This window comes from Rhineura floridana, chromosome 2, assembly GCF_030035675.1.
Source record: "Rhineura floridana isolate rRhiFlo1 chromosome 2, rRhiFlo1.hap2, whole genome shotgun sequence".
NCBI classification, from domain to species: domain Eukaryota; kingdom Metazoa; phylum Chordata; class Lepidosauria; order Squamata; family Rhineuridae; genus Rhineura; species Rhineura floridana.
Window position 1 is genome coordinate 199,403,323 of NC_084481.1, and position 20,334 is coordinate 199,423,656.

A 20,334-nucleotide genomic window follows, 5' to 3' on the forward strand; every position below is an offset into this window, starting at 1 on the left:
CAAAGCTCTTCTCCAACACCGCATTTCAAATGCGTTGATTTTTCTCTTATCAGCTTTTTTCACTCTCCAACTTTCACATCCATACATAGAGATCGGAAATACCATGGTCTGAATGATTCTGACTTTAGTGTTCAGTGATATATCTTTACATTTGAGGACCTTTTCTAGTTCTCTCACAGCTGCCCTACCCAGTCCTAGCCTTCTTCTGATTTCTTGACTATTGTCTCCATCTTGGTTGTTGATTGTGCCAAGGTATTGATAATCCTTGACAAGTTCAATGTCCTCATTGTCCACTGTAAAGTTGCATAAATCTTCTGTTGTCCTTAAAGGTAAAGGTGTCCCCGCACTTATAGTGCGAGTCTTTTCCGACTCTTAGGGTGACGTCTTGCGACGTTTACTAGGCAGACCGTATATATGGGGTGGGATTGCCAGTTCCTTCCCCAGCCTTTCTTTACCCCCCAGCATATGCTGGGTACTCATTTTACCGACTATGAATGGATGGAAGGCTGAGTGGACCTCGACCCCTTTTACCGGAGATTCGACTTCCTCCTTCCATTGGAATTGAACTCCGGCCGTGAGCAGAGCTTCGGCTGCGTTACCAATGCTTACCACTCTGTGCCACGGAGGGTCCTCTGTTGTCATTACTTTAGTCTTTTTGACGTTCAGCTGTAGTCCTGCTTTTGTGCTTTCCTCTGAAACTTTCATCAGTATTCGTTTCAAATCATTACTGGTTTCTGCTAGTAGTATGGTATTGTCTGCATATCTTAAATTATTGATATTTCTCCCACCAATTTTCACACCTCCTTCTTCTTGGTCCAATCCTGCTTTCCGTATGATATGTTCTGTGTATAGATTAAATAAATAGGGTGATAAAATACACCCCTGTCTCATACCCTTTCCGATGGGGAACCAATCGGTATCTCCATATTCTGTCCTTACAGTAGCCTCTTGCGCAGAGCATAGATTTGTGCATCGAGACAATCAGATGCTGTGGTACCCCTATTTCTTTTAAAGCATTCCATAGTTTTTCATGTTCCTTATTTGATCTTTATATGCTTCTGGGATGTTATTTAAATTGTATTTTGGCATTATGATTGCTTTGTTCTTCTTCTTTATCTTTACTCTGATTTTTGATACGACCAGTTCATGATCTGTACTGCAGTCTGCTCCTGCTCTTGTTTTTGCAGAAAGTATGGAACTTCTCCATCTTCTGCTACCAATTATATAATCAATTTGATTCCTATATTGACCATTTGGTGATGTCCACGTGTATAGTCGTCTTTTCGGTTGCTCAAAAAATGTGTTCGCAAGAAACAAATCATTGGCTTCACAGAATTCAATAAGTCTTTCTCCTGCTTCAATTCTATCTCCTAGGCCCCATTTCCCCACAATTCCAAATTCTTCTCTGTTCCCTACTTTTGCATTCCAATCCCCCATGATTATCACCACATCTTGTTTTGGTGTGTGATCAATTTCTTCCTGTACTTCTGCATAAAATCTCTCCAATTTCTCTTCTTCTGCATTTGCCGTCGGAGCATAGACTTGGATGATGGTTGTGTTGATAGGTTTCCCATTTAATCTCATTGATATCACTCGCTCAGACCTTGCGTTGTAGCTCCTAATTGCTCTTGCTACATCACTTCTCACTATTAAAGCAATCCCATTTCTTCTTAATTTCTCATTTCCTGCATAAAATATTTTGTAGTTTCCTGATTGGAAATCTCCCATTCCCATCCATTTTAGTTCGCTCACACCAAGTATTGTAATGTTGATGTGTTCCATTTCTTGCTTGACAATTTCTAACTTTCCCTGGTTCATGCTTCTCACATTCCATGTTCCTATTGTGTGCGTCGTACAACTCCGGACTCTCCTTTGACATCTGTGTGCATCAGCGTCTGGTCTTCCTTTCGGCTTTGACCCAGCTGCATCATTAGTCACAGAGCTACTCGTACTTGTCCTTTGTTCTTCCCCAGTAGCTTGGTGAGTGCCTTCTGACCTGGGGGGTCTCATCTTCCAGCACTATCTCGTATTGCATTTTGGATACTCTGTTCATAGGGTTTTCGTGGTAAGAGACATTCAGAGGTGGTTTACCATTGCCTTCCTCTGAGTTTGGATGCATCTTAGTCTGGTGTTTCAGCTTTGACCATTCCGCCTTGGGTGCTCCTGCTAGGAGTCTAGCCTCTTGGTCTAGACTCCTGACAGCATTGCTCTCAGCTTCTTCAACACACTCAAACCCCCTCACCACGTTAAGGTGTGCATCCGAAGAGGAGGTCAATGGGAGTTACTTCCAGATAAATGTCTATTGGATTGCAGCCTAAAGCTGCAACCCTAAGCATACTTACTAATGAGAAGTAAGATATTGCACTTTACCTCTGTGTAGTGATAGAAAAACCTGTCAGTTTTGATTCTCTCAGTTTCTCATTTTTGTAGTCTTAAATTCAGTTCTCCACATTTCTACAGTAATCTGATTTTTTTAAAAAAATATCCTCCTGAAATTCTTCAGCATTTTAAACACATTTTTGTATGCAGTTTTGACCAATGTACACATTTTTGCAAGCACTTTCTCCAAGCATAATGTCTTTTTGTATGTTATTTTTGCTAATGTATTCATTTTTGTGCCCCTTTCCCTAATATATGCATTTTTGTAAGCATTCTTTGGTTGGAGAACTGTATTGCAAAATTTGGATAAGTGCGAATTTCCAAGGAAAGCTGTGTTTCAGTTCTCATGTTGTTTCGGAAAGTGCAAATTTGATAGATTCAGCTTTTACACACAAACTGAATTGAATTTCTCCTCGTCCCTGCTTCTGAGTAAATATACAGAGGATTGTGTTGTAATTCTGTTACAGTAGAGTCCCACTCATACGGCGGGTTACGTTTCAGACCCCCGCCTACAAGCGAAACCCACCTAAAAGCAGAACTCCATCAATAAAATGGTGTCTCATGCCTGAAAAACACCGTAAAAGTGGAACAAGTGCCATACGAGTGGGGCCTTACTCTAATTGAAAGCCGCCATATTAGCAGAATGCTGAAAAGCGGGCCGCCGAAAATGGGGCCCTACTGTATTTTGCTTTTTTCCCAGGCAGTGCAGGCCGAATCTTTTAAAAGGATTCTTCTGATCTATACAGTAGCTTTAAAGGGCAATAAAATGCATTAAATGTGATTGTTATATGCTACATCTACCACCCACCATTATATCTCAAGGAGTGACTTAGCAGGCAATAATGTCCCCCTTCCCTCCAGTAATTACAAAAGCTCTTTTCCCACCTCAACTCAAATTGCAATAAATTTAATTCACAATTACTTTGAAATGACACATTTTTTTCCTTAATGGAAAGAAAGAGGTCATATTCCCTTTATGCTCCCATTCAGTCAAATCAGTCTTGATTCCCATAAACCTACTGATGGTTTTAATGGCAGGATCTCTTTCCTGTGAATTCATTTCTTCATTAACTAGGTAGAACCAAGCTAGATTCAGTAAAATAACTATTAAAAGATGTCCTCTTATTCTGTGGACTTGGGACACAATCCACCAGGAAAACAGAAACTTGGATCTAGTAGTGGCCAGTGGGACAAACCAGAAAGGGCAGCACAGATAGGGCCATGTTGCTCATCTGTCTTCCCCAACCCATGCATCAATGTCAGTTACTGAAAGGGAGAGGGGCAAGGCAGCGGAGAACTTGGCATGGTGTGGACACAGCACAGGGAACATTGTATTGGCTCTGCTGTTGTGCCTACACTGCAACAAGCTCCCCACTGCCTTGCCCCTCTCCCTCTCAGTGACCAGCAGCAACATGTGGCACTAGGAAGTAGGAATGGGGAGAGAAATCTACTCCAATCAAACTCAAGCATGGATTCCACATTTGCTTTGTGTGAGGACTGGATGCCTTTCATATATGTTCCAGCAGCTTTTGCTGAAACATATATATTTTTTAAAAAATAAAGTTTGGTAGACTTTTCAAGAACATTAATAACATTAGGTCAATGTTCATTGTTGTTTTATTCCACTTATGTTAACTTTTCTGGGTGTCTGTTGCATTGGCACTTTGGCAAATCCAGTCAATGAAATGACAAAAGAAGAAATTTTAGAAGTCTGCTACCTGAAGCAAAAAGTCTGAGCACACTGAAGGAGGTGGGGTGGGGATTTGGGCCATCACATAATTGAAATGGGAGAAGCTGAAGCACAAAATATAACAAAATGTTCATCTGTGCTGGTGGACTGCATCCAGCCACAATATAGATTTCTTGAGGTTTAAAGATGATGATGATGATGACGACGATATACTGCTTAATGCCAAAATAGACTTCTAAGTGGGTTACAAGTGTTAAAACTAATTACACAAACACTAAAAGATAAATATCCATAATTAGAATACACAGTAAAACAAAAGATGTGCATGCTTTTATAATTCTGACTAGTAGTCATAGACATACCATCCTTCCAGATTGACTAACAATAATCCAAATTTTTTCAACTGCACTTACTCCCAGGTAAGTCTTCATAGCATATCAGCCTAATTTGTGTTTTAATCCTGCAGATCCTCACCACATTACCACTGTTCACAACACAAGAAAAAATCTGTTTTTATATCTTGAGGAGTAATTATGTCTAGATAATATATATTCTATGATTTAACAAAATACAAATCAAGGTATGTTTTGAAACCATAACCAGTGTTTAATAAAGCCTATGTCCTTTAATATATCAGCATAAATGCACACGCAGAGTGTGACCTTGTGATGGTTAACAAATTGAAGTGTTCATGCTACCTGTCAGTGTGGTTGTGAATGATGTGTGGTGGTGGCTGGATGGTTGAGGACTACTGAGTGTGTCACTGACAGTCAGATGTGTGGGGAATGTGTCAGAAGAGTCAGGTCAGAAGAACACAGTGCATGTATTGCAATCCAGATATTGAACAATGTATTCAGGAAACTCATAAAAACACAACAAAACACCAGGGCACCATTGCTGATCATAATCAAGTTGGAGTTAGGGTACACTTTCCATGTATCTACTTTTCAGCATCACCGCAAACTTACAAGGTAGGTTAGTGTGTTCTGTTCACCATTTCAAAATTTTAAAAAATTCTGTGCAGCTCAACAAGTGAATAAATAGTAATAGTAGTAGTCATCATCGTCATCATCATCATCATCTGTTCCAGGCAGGTGGCTCATTGATTTGGGATCTGAAACAATTGGGAAATGTATGGAGATCATATGTTACAACATTAACTATGTAAGAGACCATTAAGCTAATGTTAGATGCGATACCAGTTGTTGTTATTATTAATTAGATTTATTGGTCGCATGATACCCAAAGGTCCCCAAGTGATGTTAAAACAAAGCAATAAAACACACTATAAAAACATAATAATAAACAAGAACAAAACAACAGCAATAGCCCCCCCCCCCACACACACACAGCAACAGGAAGGTTTGGTAGCATATTAAAAGAAAACATCATCTCAATCTATCAAATGCCTGGGAGAAAATATATGCCCTTTACCTGATGTCAAACAGATGACAATGTAGGTGCCAGGTGGACCTCACTGGGGAGTATATTCCACAGATGGGAAGCCACAACTGAAAAGGCCCTCTCCCTTGTCACCACCCTCGAAACCTCCCTCAGATAAACAATAGCTAGACTGGACAGTAAAGATGTAGCTTTGTGAATTGAGAGTAGCCACAGACTGGGAAATATAAATGGTCTATCAGACAGCATGCGGGACAAAAAACATATGGCAAACTACATCCCTATTAGGAAGTCTCAAGTGAGCAATGGTGCCCCACTGACCACCACTGCTTGGATGGCTTTAAATTCTTTTTGACAAATTCGTGGAAGATAAGGCTATTAGTGGCTATTAGCTATGAGGACTATGTTCTATCTTTACTTTTGGAGACAGTATGCCTTTGTATACCAGTTGAGGGAAAACACAAGCGGGGAGAGCACTGTTGTGTTCAGGCCTTGCTTGTGGGCTTCCCATAGGCTTCCGATTGAAGACTGAGAAAACATAATCCTGGACTAGATGAGCCATTGGCCTGATCCAGCAGGGTTTCTTTTATGTTCTTACGGTGAAACCCATGGGACCTCCAAGGTGGCTTTCTCTGAAATGCTTCCGGTTCCACTCGCAGGACCAGCCAGACAGGCACAGCTTTGTAGTCTCAATGCGTGGATGAGACAATGGCGTCGGGAGGAGGGGTTTGGATTTTTTAGGCACTGGGGAACATTTTGGGACAAGCCAGGACTGTACAAAAGGGACAGGCTCCACTTGAACCAGAATGGAACCAGACTGCTGGCACTTAAAATTAAAAAGGTGGCAGAGCAGCTTTTAAACTGACTGAGGGGGGAAACCCGACAGGAGCTGAGGAAGGTCTGGTTCGGAATAAACCTCCCACCTGGGATAAAAACCAAAGAAATGATGAAATTTTAAAAGGGGTAGGCCTAGAGGTAGGCATTGTGAGAGCAGGGGCACAGGATATAAATTCAGAAGGGCAAAATTACCACAGGCCAAACCACAAGGGCCAAAGACACTTGAAGAGGGACACTGCTTACAAGTGCCTGTACGCTAATGCTAGGAGCCTCCGAACCAAGATGGGAGAACTGGAGTGCTTGGTCTTAGAGGAGAGCATTGATATAGTGAGCATAACGGAGACCTGGTGGAATGGAGAAAACCAGTGGGATACGGTTATCCCTGGATATAAACTATATCGGAAGGACAGGGAAGGACGTATTGGTGGTGGTGTCACTCTATACGTGAAAGAAGGCATTGAATCCAGCAAGCTCAAAACCCCAAAAGAGGTGGACTCCTCCACAGAATCGTTGTGGGTGGTGATACCATGCCCCAGGAGTGATTTAATACTGGGAACGATCTGTCATCCCCCTGATCAAAATGCTCAGGGAGACCTGGAGATGAGATATGAAATTGAGGAAGCATCCAAACTAGGAAATGTGGTAGTAATGGGCGACTTCAACTACCCAGACATAGACTGGCCGCATATGTGTTCCAGTCATGACAAAGAAGCAAAATTTCTAGATATTCTAAATGACTATGCCCTAGACCAGTTGGTCATGGAACCGACCAGAGGGACGGCAACCCTGGACTTAATCCTCAGTGGGGACCGGGACCTGGTGCGAGATGTAAGTGTTGTTGAACCGATTGGGAGCAGTGACCATAGTGCTATTAAATTAAACATGCATGTAAATGGCCAATTGCCAAGAAAATCCAACATGGTCACATTTGACTTCAAAAGAGGAAACTTCACAAAAATGAGGGGATTGGTAAAAAGAAAGCTGAAACACAAAGTCCAGAGGGTCACATCACTCGAAAATGCTTGGAAGTTGTTTAAAAACACTATATTAGAAGCTCAACTGGAGTGCATACTGCAGATCAGAAAAGGTACCGCCAGGGCCAAGAAGATGCCAGCATGGTTAACGAGCAAAGTCAAGGAAGCTCTTAGAGGCAAAAAGTCTTCCTTCAGAAAATGGAAGGCTTGTCCAAATGAAGGAAATAAAAAAGAACACAAACTCTGGCAAAAAAATTGCAAGAAGACAATAAGGGATGCTAAAAAAGAATTTGAGGAGCTCATTGCTAAGAACATAAAAACCAACAACAAAAAATTCTATAAATACATTCACAGCAGGAGACCATCTAGGGAGGCGATTGGACCCTTGGATGATAAGGGAGTCAAGGGTGTACTAAAGAACGATAAGGAGATTGCAGAGAAGCTAAATGAATTCTTTGCATCTGTCTTCACAGTGGAAGATATAGGGCAGATCCCTGAACCTGAACTAACATTTGCAGGAAGGGATCCTGAGGAACTGAGACAAATAGTGGTAACGAGAGAGGAAGTTCTAGGCTTAATAGACAATATAAAAACTGATAAATCACCAGGCCCGGATGGCATCCACCCGAGAGTTCTCAAAGAACTCAAATGTGAAATTGCTGATCTGCTAACTAAAATATGTAACGTCCCTCGGGTCCTCCTCTGTGCCTGAGGCCTGGAAAGTGTAACGCCAATCTTCAAAAAAGGATCCAGGGGGGATCCTGGAAATTACAGGCCAGTTAGCTTAACTTCTGTCCCTGGAAAACTGGTAGAAAGTATTATTAAAGCTAGATTAACTAAGCACATAGGAGAACAAGCCTTGCTGAAGCAGAGCCAGCATGGCTTCTGCAAGGGAAAGTCCTGTCTCAGTAACCTATTAGAATTCTTTGAGAGTGTCAACAAGCATATAGATAGAGGTGATCCAGTGGACATAGTGTACTTAGACTTTTAAAAAGCGTTTGACAAGGTACCTCACCAAAGACTTCTGAGGAAGCTTAGCAGTCATGGAATAAGAGGAGAGGTCCTCTTGTGGATAAGGAATTGGTTAAGAAGCAGAAAGCAGAGAGTAGGAATAAACGGACAGTTCTCCCAATGGAGGGCTGTAGAAAGTGGAGTCCCTCAAGGATCGGTATTGGGACCTGTACTTTTCAACTTGTTCATTAATGACCTAGAATTAGGAGTGAGCAGTGAAGTGGCCAAGTTTGCTGACGACACTAAATTGTTCAGGGTTGTTTAAACAAAAAGGGATTGCGAAGAGCTCCAAAAAGACCTCTCCAAACTGAATGAATGGGTGGAAAAATGGCAAATACAATTCAATATAAACAAGTGTAAAATTATGCATATTGGAGCAAGAAATCTTAACTTCACTCATACGCTCATGGGGTCTGAACTGGCGGTGACCGACCAGGAGAGAGACCTCGGGGTTGTAGTGGACAGCACAATGAAAATGTCGACCCAGTGTGCGGCAGCTGTGAAAAAGGCAAATTCCATGCTAGGGATAATTAGGAAAGGTATTGAAAATAAAACAGCCGATATCATAATGCCGTTTTATAAATCTATGGTGCAGCCACATTTGGAATACTGTGTACAGTTCTGGTCGCCTCATCTCAAAAAGGATATTATAGAGTTGGAAAAGGTTCAGAAGAGGGCAACCAGAATGATCAATGATGGAGCGACTCCCTTATGAGGAAGGGTTGCAGCATTTGGGGCTTTTTAGTTTAGAGAAAAGGCGGGTCAGAGGAGACATGATAGAAGTGTATAAAATTATGCATGGCATTGAGAAAGTGGATAGAGAAAAGTTCTTCTCCCTCTCTCATAATACTAGAACTCGTGGACATTCAAAGAAGCTGAATGCTGGAAGATTCAGGACAGACAAAAGGAAGTACTTCTTTACTCAGCGCATAGTTAAACTATGGAATTTGCTCCCACAACATGCAGTAATAACCACCAGCTTGGATGGCTTTAAAAGAAGATTAGAGAAATGCATGGAGGACAGGGCCATCAATGGCTACTAGCCATGATGGCTGTACTCTGCCAGCCTAGTCAGAGGCAGCATGCCTCTGAAAACCAGTTGCCGGAAGCCTCAGGAGGGGAGAGTGTTGTTGCACTTGGGTCCTGCTTGTGGGCTGCCAGGCACCTGGTTGGCCACTGTGAGAACAGGATGCTGGACTAGATGGGCCACTGGCCTGATCCAGCACGCTCTTCTTATGTTCTTATTGCATTCCAATTTTTTTACCTTCATGTTTACTTGTTGAAATGTTGTTAAATGTTAAAATCATTTTTTTTAAAAAAAAATCACTGACTTTACAAAATCCTTATCCATATTAAAATCACAAAGGAGAGAAGAAAAACAAACAAAAGCAGGAGAAGTGTTTTAATTTAGCCAGCCAAGGTATCATAGAATCTAAATAGGGCTATGAGAGCAACATCACAAAACCCAAAGATGTAAGGAATGAAAGAGCAAAATACCCGGGCAGTGTCCAGCATTCACTGAGACTGTAACCTGGAACACTTCAACTTGGCTGCAGCTGTGCAAAAAATTTCTGCAAAAGTAGTTTCAAAGCAAAGTTAAGTAACTAGGGTGAAAGTTGGAAGTACAAGCTGGGAAGGAAGACATACTTTCCAAAACTTATCCATGCGCCCCTGTCTAATAAATCTTGTGTGGGAACATACCAAACTGGGCATTGCAAAATGCCAGGTATGCTTTAAAGCAAAATATCTTCTGTAGATAACAAACAGTGACTAGAAGCATGAAATAAACAGAGCAAAATCCCACCCGCATCCATTAGGAGATAACAGTGCTATTGCCTCAGAGTATCTGTTACTTATCAATATGGCTAACAGAGCTAACAGTTTTGAAGAGACAGAAAATAGGTTACTCATTCTCTGTCTTACACCCTCAAAGGTCAGTATGATAACCAATCAAGGCACCCGGGAAGGCTGAGGGAGACATGTTCCATACACTGATTCTGTGTGACTTTGGATACAGCTCTTTCCATAGATCTCAGCAGAAGTTTGTCAAACTTATCAAGCACTTGGAACCCTGTTTGTAATATGTGTGGGACAGCCAAATAATCTGCATTTTGTAGTTCATTCTCTGAAATAAAGGTTAGAGTTAACCCCTTTAAACCCTGGTATAAGTAGGCTAAGAACTTAGTTAGGGAAGGGCGAATCTGTCAGTTTTAGTTTCCTTTAGTTTCTTAATTTAATTTAAGATTGGAAAAATGAGAAACCGAGAGAACCAAAATTGACAGATATTTCCATCCCTAATCTGCAGTAAATATGTCCGCCTCCACATTCCAACAGAACTTGCTCTCTGTTTATTATCTTTCAACATCATGACAGTTCAAGAAGTCACTCATTTTTAAAAAAATACATTGGTATCCCAAATGTTATAATGTTTGCTTTGAACTGTTCCTGCTAGTTTCAATGCTATAACTGAAGTGTCTGCTTAATATGTAAAGGAGACCAGAGAAACAAGGCAACTTTAGGACTGTTAAGACAAGCCTTTTATGTTGAGACCTATCCCAGTCTGCGTCTGTGTTAGAATTGCTTAATATGTTTTTTAAAATGTTTTTAACACTGTTTTGTTTTAATGTATTTTAAGATCTGTTTTTATGATGTTTTAAAGTGTTTTTAGCGCTTTGTTTGCCGCCCTGGGCTCCTGCTGGGAGGAAGGGTGGGATACAAATTAAATAATAAATAAATGACTTGGTTCCTCCACAGATATTGAGAGGATATGATTCCCCCCCCCGATATCATCCTACCTCTTCGAGAATGTGGGAGTTCTGGATTAGCTGGCTGAGATGAAACAGGAGTGTGATGAAGCCATTCCAAGCCTTTTTCCTTAACTATGACATTCTCCAGTGCTACCACTGACTGTGCACATTTACCACATGTACCCTGAAATGTGCAGAGCAGGAAGCAAAAGTGCAACTTTAATTGCTCTGGCAATTTGAATCGGGCTAGCCTGGTCAGTGGTGACAAAACACACACTCACAAACCAGTTAGGCACAGAGCTCTCTGGAAAGAGCAATCAAGGCTATGGCTTATGTAGCACTCGGCTTCAACTGAAGGGGAAAAAAAGAATTATGGTAGCTTAGCATTGCAGCCACACAGTGCTTATCCCCTTAATTAATTATATGCCATCCATGATTCTTTAGGAGAAGTTCTTGATGATTTTAAGACACAGATTAGTGGCTCTTAAATGTCCCAGAAAATATTACCATTTGAGACATAGGAGATTATTTCAGTTCCTTGGTAGTTCAGCTGCTGAATTGCAAGTTACTTACGGCTAAATTTCCTGGATTATAAACTAAACACACTGTCAGAGAACATTAGCCAGTCTAGTGCTTAATTTGTTAGAATGAGAGTTGCTGAGAGTTAGATCTGCCTGGAAATAATACATTCTAATCAAAAAGCCCATCCCCTAATTGCAGAGCTAGCCTGAGACATTTTGGACCATGGTTTTGCACATGACAGCACTAGAAAAAAAAATTGGATCGATTATTTGTTTCATTTTACTACATCCATATCTCACCTTTCTTCTGTCATGGAACCCAGGAAGGTGTACCTGTGGTTCCCAGGCAGTTACTCATCCAGGCACTGACCAGACCCAGACTTACTTAACTTCAGCAATGCGGTAGCCTCATGTGCCTTCAGACCATACCCTGAGATGTACGGTTTTTATGGTTCAGTCAGATTGTCTCTCAAGCTCTGACACTCCTTTCTCACTCACTCTCTCCCACTGGCACTCATTGAGGCCACACTTTCTCTCCCTCCCCCACATGCTGTCATTGCTAGCTCCCCTTTTCCTGCTACCCTCTCATTTTTCTGTTCAGCTGCTCAGATGATGATGTGAGCCTTGAAAAGGATATTCTCCTGCCTGGCCCTAACCTGGTACCAGACATGGAGTCCTCAAAGGATGGACCAGGCATCTCACAGGTCTCTAGCTCTTTGTTTCTCAGCTCCTAGTCCCCAGTTGAGAGCATGACTGATTAATTCATGGAGGAACCGTATGATGAAGAAGCAGAAATTTTAGAATGTGAGGTAAAAGCTGCTCTTAAAATACTTGGAAGAAACAAAGAGCCAGGACCGGATCGCATACCAGTAGAGTTACTACAAGCTACTGAGACTGAATCTGTCCAAATTTTGACAAACATTTGTCAACAAATACAGAAAACTAAACAATGCCCCACAGACTGGAAGCGTTCAATGTACATCCCAATTCCAAAGAAAGGGGATCCCAGGTAATGCAGAAATTGTCAAACTATTGCCTTAATATCCCATGCAAGTAAAGTAATGCTCAAGTTTCAGGATCATTCAGACCATGGTATTCCCGATCTCTATGTATGGATGTGAAAGTCGGACAGTAAAAAAAGCAGATAAGAGAAAAATCAACTCATTTGAAATGTGGTGTTGGAGGAGAGCTTTGCGCATACCATGGACTGCGAAAAAGACAAATAATTGGGTGATAGAACAAATTAAGCCAGAACTTTCACTAGACACTAAAATGATGAAACTGAGGTTATCATATTTTGGACACATAATGAGAAGACATGATTCACTAGAAAAGACAATGATGTTGGGGAAAACAGAAGGTAGTGGAAAAAGCGGAAGGCCAAACAAGAGATGGATTGATTTCATAAAGGAAGCCATAGGCCTGAACTTACAAGATCTGAACAGGGTGGTTCATGACAGATGCTCTTGGAGGTCACTGATTCATAGGGTCGGCATAAGTTGTAATCGACTTGAAGGCACATAATAACAAGTTCCCGATTTTAGTCTTGTACCTTGCCTGAACTCCCTGGAGTATGATGGTTTGTTTCCAGTTCCTATTTGGAGCAGATGGAGGCCCTGGCTAAGGGGGGCCATCTCCTGCAAAGGCAAGTGGCCCACCTAGTGGCAGACTCTGTAGCCCTTCAGGCCCAGGTCAACCAGCAGGGTGCTGATGTGAGTCTTGAAAAGGATATAGAGCTGAAAGTGGAATTGTGAAATAGCAACACTCTTTCCTCTGCATGTGTTTTTCAAGGGCGGGGGAAGGTAACCATTTTCGCCATCTCATAATGAGTGAAGGGGGGCATAGAGACTTCTTGAGTAAAAGGGGAAGTCCTCAAGGGCATAATTGCAACAATAGACACCCTGTTGTCAACCCAGGCCCATGTGACAGTGAATGAGTATAGAGCGTGTGGGCCCATGGGCTCACCCCTTCTGTGGATACTTTCAATGTGTGTAAGGGTTTGTGTGAACTCTCCTTACCTCTCAGTGTTGCCTATCTCAAGAGTTCATGTGAAAATTAAAATGGGGGGCAGCACAACAAATACTGCCCTGAACTCCTTGGAGGAAGGATAGGATACAAATGTAAATTAGAGAAAGGGGCATGGCTTCAGCAGAATGGTCATAAATCATCTGTTTTGCACACAGAATGTCTCATGTTAAACCCCCAGCATCTCCAGGTAGGGCTGGGAAAGACCCTTCTCTGTCTGAAACTCTAGCAAGCTGCTGCCAGCCAGTACAACACTGAACTAGATAGGCCAACAGTGCGATCTGGTATAAAAAAAGCATCCTGTGTTCCAATTATGAGTTGACCTCTTTTCTGACTACTGTTGGGACTGGTGATCATGACTGGAGATTTAACATACCTGTCTCCATTTCTGAGGCCCACTTAGTTATCTAGGATTCCTGGCCTTTTCAGATCCTTGGCTGAGTTCTTCTGGTGAAGCATGCTTCTTACAGACTCTCATCATGTCTTTACACACATGCTTTTATTTAGTAACAAGTCCAAGTGGTGTTTCAGCAGCATTACTAATCACAGGCAAAAGAGTACAAGTGATTCTAGAGTGCTTTCTGCTCCATTCATCTATTTTGTTGAGTAATAATGTAGTTCCCAGCTGCATCTAGTAAAGAAATGGCTTTAAAGTATGGGTGTGTGTGTTATATACAGGGTCAGGCTCATTAAGGAATGCTAGTCGTATTTAAAACAATGTAGCATTATTAAACTGACATCTACTCAAGAAGGTGTATTCCAACCAACTATATAGCAAAGTTACACACAGCTGTGGTGTTTGGCATCTGATATTCCCCATCTGTAGAATGGCGCTCCACATTTTAATGTCTATTTATGGAAGCAAACATTAGCAATAAGTGGAAATTTCAGTGCTTGACTCAGGAATACTTTATTGTTTCATTGTTGTTGGGTTTTTCTCCCCCTGTTACTAATGCAATCTTTATGTACTTTCTATATAAAGCTCTTGGAACACAAGTAATAAAGGCCAACTGAGCAGCCGTCTTGCTTGGCAAAAGGACAAAGCAAGCTGAATTTGGACTAGAGATTAAACAAGGAGTGCTTTTTATATCCATGCCTGTAATCTGGCACCTCAGTCTGAAAGATTTGGGGAATTGTGTTGGTGCCTATTGTGATGTGCAGACATTAACAGTGTCCTTGTTTGCATGTAAACTCTAAGATAGCCCATGGCTTAGTGTGAACTAAAGGAGGAGATTGTGGCCAAGTTGTTTCTCCTCAGTCATTTTGCTGCTGCTCTAAGCCATGGTTTGGGTTAGCATGCCATCTGAGCTCAGCTCTTCCAGACAATGCAAGGGCTATAAACTGTAGGGCAAATCTTAGTTACAGCAATGGAGAGCTCTAGTGAAATCACTCTCAATGATTGCCTCCTGGTGACCAGCATTTCACCTTCCAGTGATCTTAGGAATGATACTATGCCATGATGTAGCAATGTTTCCAGAGGGATTCTGGTGGTGGTTGAGCCATGTTCTTATCATAGTTGGCATGGTGTGTTGAGTTGTACATTGCCCCCCCCTCGGCTTGCCATACCAGAAAGTGCCTGAGTTAACTTCTAGGGACAGTGGTTTCCCTTTTCAGTCCTGTGTTGCAAGTAGCAATCACTTTATAAGTATCTTGCATGTAGTTCTTATTAGTTATGCATTCTTGTGTGGCCTCATCTTCATACTTCTTTATGTTGCTTGAAATTAGCCTCATGAATAAGTTCATATGCAAAACAAATAAGTTGATGGGCCTCTTACTGAGTTCTCAATGATTTACCTTTATAATTATGCACACTGTATACATTACATTTACATATGTCAAAAACTGTATGATGTATGTATTATTATTTTCTGATCATATTTTTCTATGTATTTTTGTACTGGAGTATTCCATTTGTGAACTGATATATTTATACTTGAATGCTCTGTATATGAACATATATATTATTTCGCAGGTGCTTTCTTTGCTTTTTGTATTACGGGTAGGAGATAGAAATCATGACCCAGAACGGTCTTCGGAATATTCAGTTGGTTAGCCCAGTTGTCACATTTGTTGGGGTTTTGATGAGAGTTGTAATAACAAGGCTCTAGGATTTGATCTACAGCGGCTGTTTTCAAGGCAGCCCAGTTGCACAGCCAGCCTCTGAAAATTATTTTAGCAATGTATTCTCAGTCTGGTCTTTCTAGCCTTCTTGATTCTGTTAAAAAAAGATGTCCAACACTCCACATTCTGGTGTGTGTGTGTGTGTGCTGATATATATATATTTTCTAAAAATATATATTTTCCACAATAACTCTTGTGGAAATATCTGTCTTCTATGGCTCACTCTCTCCTTGATAAGAAAACCTTATTTCTTCCAAAGAAACGGCTATTTTCACCAACTGGGATTGTGTGAATATAAGAAATGTTATTTCAGTAAAACCTTTCATTGCCAAAAAAAAAAAAAAAAAGCAGGGGGGCAGTTTTGAGGTGAAGCTATTCTGGAGAAAAATATTTATTACGCCTAGTGTCCTGCTTCTGAAAAAATACATACAAATAAATGACACACACACACAAGCACCAGCATTTTAATATGACCCTCCTTTGGATAACATTGTTCTCTTCTGATGCTAATAGTTCCCCTCCTCTTTACTAAAATTGAAGAAGGCTTCTTTGCTACGTCAGAAGTACCCAAAGCTATTTGAGAAGCATTCTCCCTTAATTATAGATCATTCTATATCAGAGCTTGGAAGATTACTTTTTAAAAGTAATAAATTACAGTTACAATTACTTGCCCCAAAAAGTAGTAATTACCGTTACAATTACAATTGCTCTGAAAGTAACTGATTACTTTACTTTTTCTCAAAAGTAATCACTACAATTACATTTCAGTTACTTTTTTTTAAAAACTCCTACAAGGTGCTGGCCTTGGCTGCTGCACATCTAAGAAGCCTAAAACAATATTAAAAATAAACACACACACAGGGGGTAGTAGAATAAAAAATTTTATCCATAAGATTAACATAATGGCATAACAGAATCTCACATCCCCCAAGCAATGATGATACCCCAACTCTTGAAATCAAATTTTACACTTGAAATGCTTTTATAATATGTTTCTGTTATGTCTCAAAAGAACAAGATGCTCAAAGAGCATGTCAGACAAGGAATGTCTTTTTACAGTCATTACGTTGCCACCAGTACTGAACAGGCGTTCTACTGCGGCGCTTTAAGGCATGCCTGTGTTGTGCTGCAAAAAACACCGCAGCACACGTGGAAAGCCATGGAGTGATGACACTTCCCTACTGGGAGACCTCAGGTACCTCACCAGTTCCTCCTCAGCAGTGTCCACTGCTGACTTCTTGCCCTGGGGCAGAAAGTTAAAGAAGTCATCTTCTAAGTCATCTCCTTCCTGGTCTTTATCTGAAGACTGATCACTGTCCTCATTAAGTACACCCATCTTTATTTCAGCTTTCAACAAGGCTTCCATTGTGTATCTAAGAAAGAGAGAGGATATGTTAACACATATATGTTAGGAAACCATCGTCTGCTCTTCATTTCCTGATGCTTGTCATGTCCCCTGGTTCAGGGTCCAGCCTGAGCCTGTGGATGATGACATGGAAGGTAGGAAGGTGACCAAGTCACCACACTCATGGGGCAGCACAGCAGACCCTTAAGGATTACCTGCAGCAACCCAAGGTTGTGATGAGGAGCCCCAGGAAGAAAAGGCCCAGCCCCTGCCTACCACCTGAAGCCCTCTGATGCCTCCCTTGAGACAACATTTCCCTTGGAGTAATCCACCCAAAGGGCTTCCCTAATGGTCTTACTTGTTGGTATGGGTGGTGGCCTGACACGATTCCAGCCAATCTAGTTTGAAGTGAGGGTGTAGGCAGGCTGCCAGAAGAAGCCTCTTGTCCTCCCAGATAGCTGCAAACCGCTTTCTTAGGGCTTCGCGCACACCTCTCAGCAGCTGAAAACAGTATGTGTACTTCTCAGGTTTGTTTTCCAGTCCTTCTAACTTGCGGTCCAGATTGCAGAGCATTGGTAGCAAATACCCCATGAACATGCCGTTCTCCCGTTGCAGGATATCTAGGGACTGGGCTAGTGGCTCCATAATTTCTGTGTATTCCTGTACCACTTCAATCTCAGCAGCTGTGATCCTGGACAAGGAGCAGCGGTCCATTATGGTGTGCATTTTTAGTGGCACAGTTGACAGGAGCTCATGTAGTTGCTTCAACGCATCAAAGGTGGAATTCCACCTGGTCTTATTCGGTACCTTCAGATACACACCACATTGCGCACGGATATACTCAGCAATCTGTGCTGACTGGTTCTGCTTGGACCACAACTTGCTGCACTTTCCCATCAAGGAACGAAACTGTTTCTTGAAAGGACCAAGAAGACTACTTTTGGAGGAGTCAGAAAGCATGGCCTCTATGTCTTGTGTTGCCACAAGGTTGAGGGTGTGGCTAGCACATCTCTGGTGTGGTGGTAAAACAAAATCCTCTCCTGAGTCTGCAGCTTCTTCCTCTGCCTCAGGTCCTGTGTCCAGGATCTCACAGATAGGCACAAACTCTACCTCAGCCTCCTCCTCCTCCTGGTTATCACCATCATCGTCACTGGTGCCTGCAGCTTCCACTGGTTCTTTGGCCATGAAAACTCTGAACGCTTTCACAAAGTTGGAGCCATTGTCTGTAGTAGTGCACATAACTTTGTTGTGGATCCTGTATTGCACATGTACATCATGCAGTGCTTTTGAAAGGACATCGTATGTATGGCACCCCTTCAGACGCTTACAAGCCAAGGCCCTGACCTCACGTTTCAGGGTAGTTGGGTTGATCCAGTGGGCTGTTACCCCAAAGTAACTCTTCTTGCCATTGGTCCAACAATCTGCAGTGGTTGCTATATATGCCACAGCACCCATTCGGTTTGCAAGAGTTTCTCTCATGTGGCATGCTCTCTTCTCAATTCTGTCTCTCAGAGTCTTGGCACATATGATGGTGAGATCTTTGGGGAGTCCAATGCGAACTAGATTAATGAATGATGGTTTGTCCACAGTCTGAAGTGGTAATGTCTCCTCTACAATGAAATCAATGATTCTCCTGTCGAGATTGCTCTGGGTGACAGGCTCCCTGCCAGATCCCCACCTCTCAAGGGTTGTCTGCTGCTGCTTCAGCATTTTGGGAGGAGGGGTGTCATGCATTGGTTCAGGAAGGCCACGTCTCCTTGCCTTTATTGCTTCTTCAATTGCTCTCAGCTTCTCAGGGTGTGCCCTCTGAGGAAGAAGAACAAAGCATGAATCCAAGAAAAAATGGAAGAGGAACTTCACAATTTAAACATAAATAGACAATGGACACTCTTTGAGGACCAGCATGACAAAGGCTTACCTCAAAATGTTTCTTCACATTGGATGAGGAGGAAACAGCTGATCTCAGATTTTTGATCCTTGGAAGGCAGTAATTGCATCGTACAACAACATTTTTGCCACTCTGGCTCACAAATGTACAAGCTTTCTCAAAGCCAAACCATGGTACTTGCTGTTCTGCAGATGTGGCTGTGGGCAACTGGCACTGCTTCATGCCCTCCTCCTCCTCCTCCTGCACAGGGCCTCCTTTCTGAACCTCACTTTCTAGTTTTGCCTCCTCAGGATCAACAAGCTGTGACGCAAGTGGCCGCACTAACTGACTGCTGCTCACAGCAGCAAAACCTGCAACAGGCGTCTCTGTAATAAACAAGAGATAATGCTCCTATATGGGTGAACTTCAGCTGTGATGTGCCCCCATCTCTTTCCTATGCTGCAAGATCCCCCAGTCAGAGTGGAAGTAAGCAGGTCGATAGCACAATTAAAAGAGATCCTATTTGCATCATTTTTGCTCACTGAATAACCCTGCCTGGGCCAGTCTAAACTACTATCTCACAGGGTTGTTGTGAGAACAAAATGAGACTAGGGTTCAAATCCCCACATAGCCATGAAGCTCACTGGGTGACCTTGGGCCAGTCACTGCCTCTCAGCCTCATGAAAACCCTATTCATAGGGTCACCATAAGTTGGAATCAACTTGAAGGCGGTACATATATTTTTTATTTTGAATATGATGATTATGATAATAAATATGCAGCATTTCAAATTAATTCTGTATGAGAAGCATTCCATGCCAAGCTTGGAAAACCAAGGATGAGGTATAAAATGTAGACAAAAATGCTTTCGACAAAATGCCGTTTATCTTTTATATCTATATCTATAATTAGCAATACAGCTGAATGATGTATGTAAAGTATTTTTTCTTTCCCTTTTCTTTTTTATTAATATTTTAGTACTACTGCTAAAGTTCTGATGAAAGAATAAAGCATTCATTAGCCAAATTCAAATGATTAGAACACATCACATAAATTCCATTGAAGTTGGAGTTTTTGCCATAGAAAATGAAAAAAAACATATAACCTATGATAGCCCAATAGACAATCAGAACTAATATAAAACCCTATTGCTTCTCAATTGCAAATCTTGCAAGATCTAAGGTAACTCTAGATCATGTGAGTTCAGGTGATGCATGTTATGTACATTTGTATAGATATTAGCAGAGACTGTCAACAGTCTATCTCTCTCTGGGACTGGGAATCTTTCTCTTTCTCACAGAACATGAGTTTGAGAGCTAGGGGACTGAGAGGAGGAGCTGCAAGGACCCTACTTCTCACCTCATCTCTGCCAAGAACAAAAAAATCAGCCTTAAGCCATTTATTATACGCCTAATG

General features: G+C 41.7%; 1 long non-coding RNA gene across 1 annotated transcript; it reads right to left on the bottom strand.

Moving 5' to 3' along the window:
• Window positions 1-4,698: 4,698 nt before the first annotated feature.
• Window positions 4,699-14,059, bottom strand: LOC133378402 (uncharacterized). The gene is made up of 3 exons (XR_009761001.1): window positions 13,962-14,059; window positions 9,790-9,863; window positions 4,699-5,183 (listed from the first exon to the last, which is right to left on the bottom strand). It is a non-coding gene; the product is annotated as an uncharacterized LOC133378402 (long non-coding RNA).
• Between the last annotated feature and the right edge of the window lie 6,275 nt (window positions 14,060-20,334).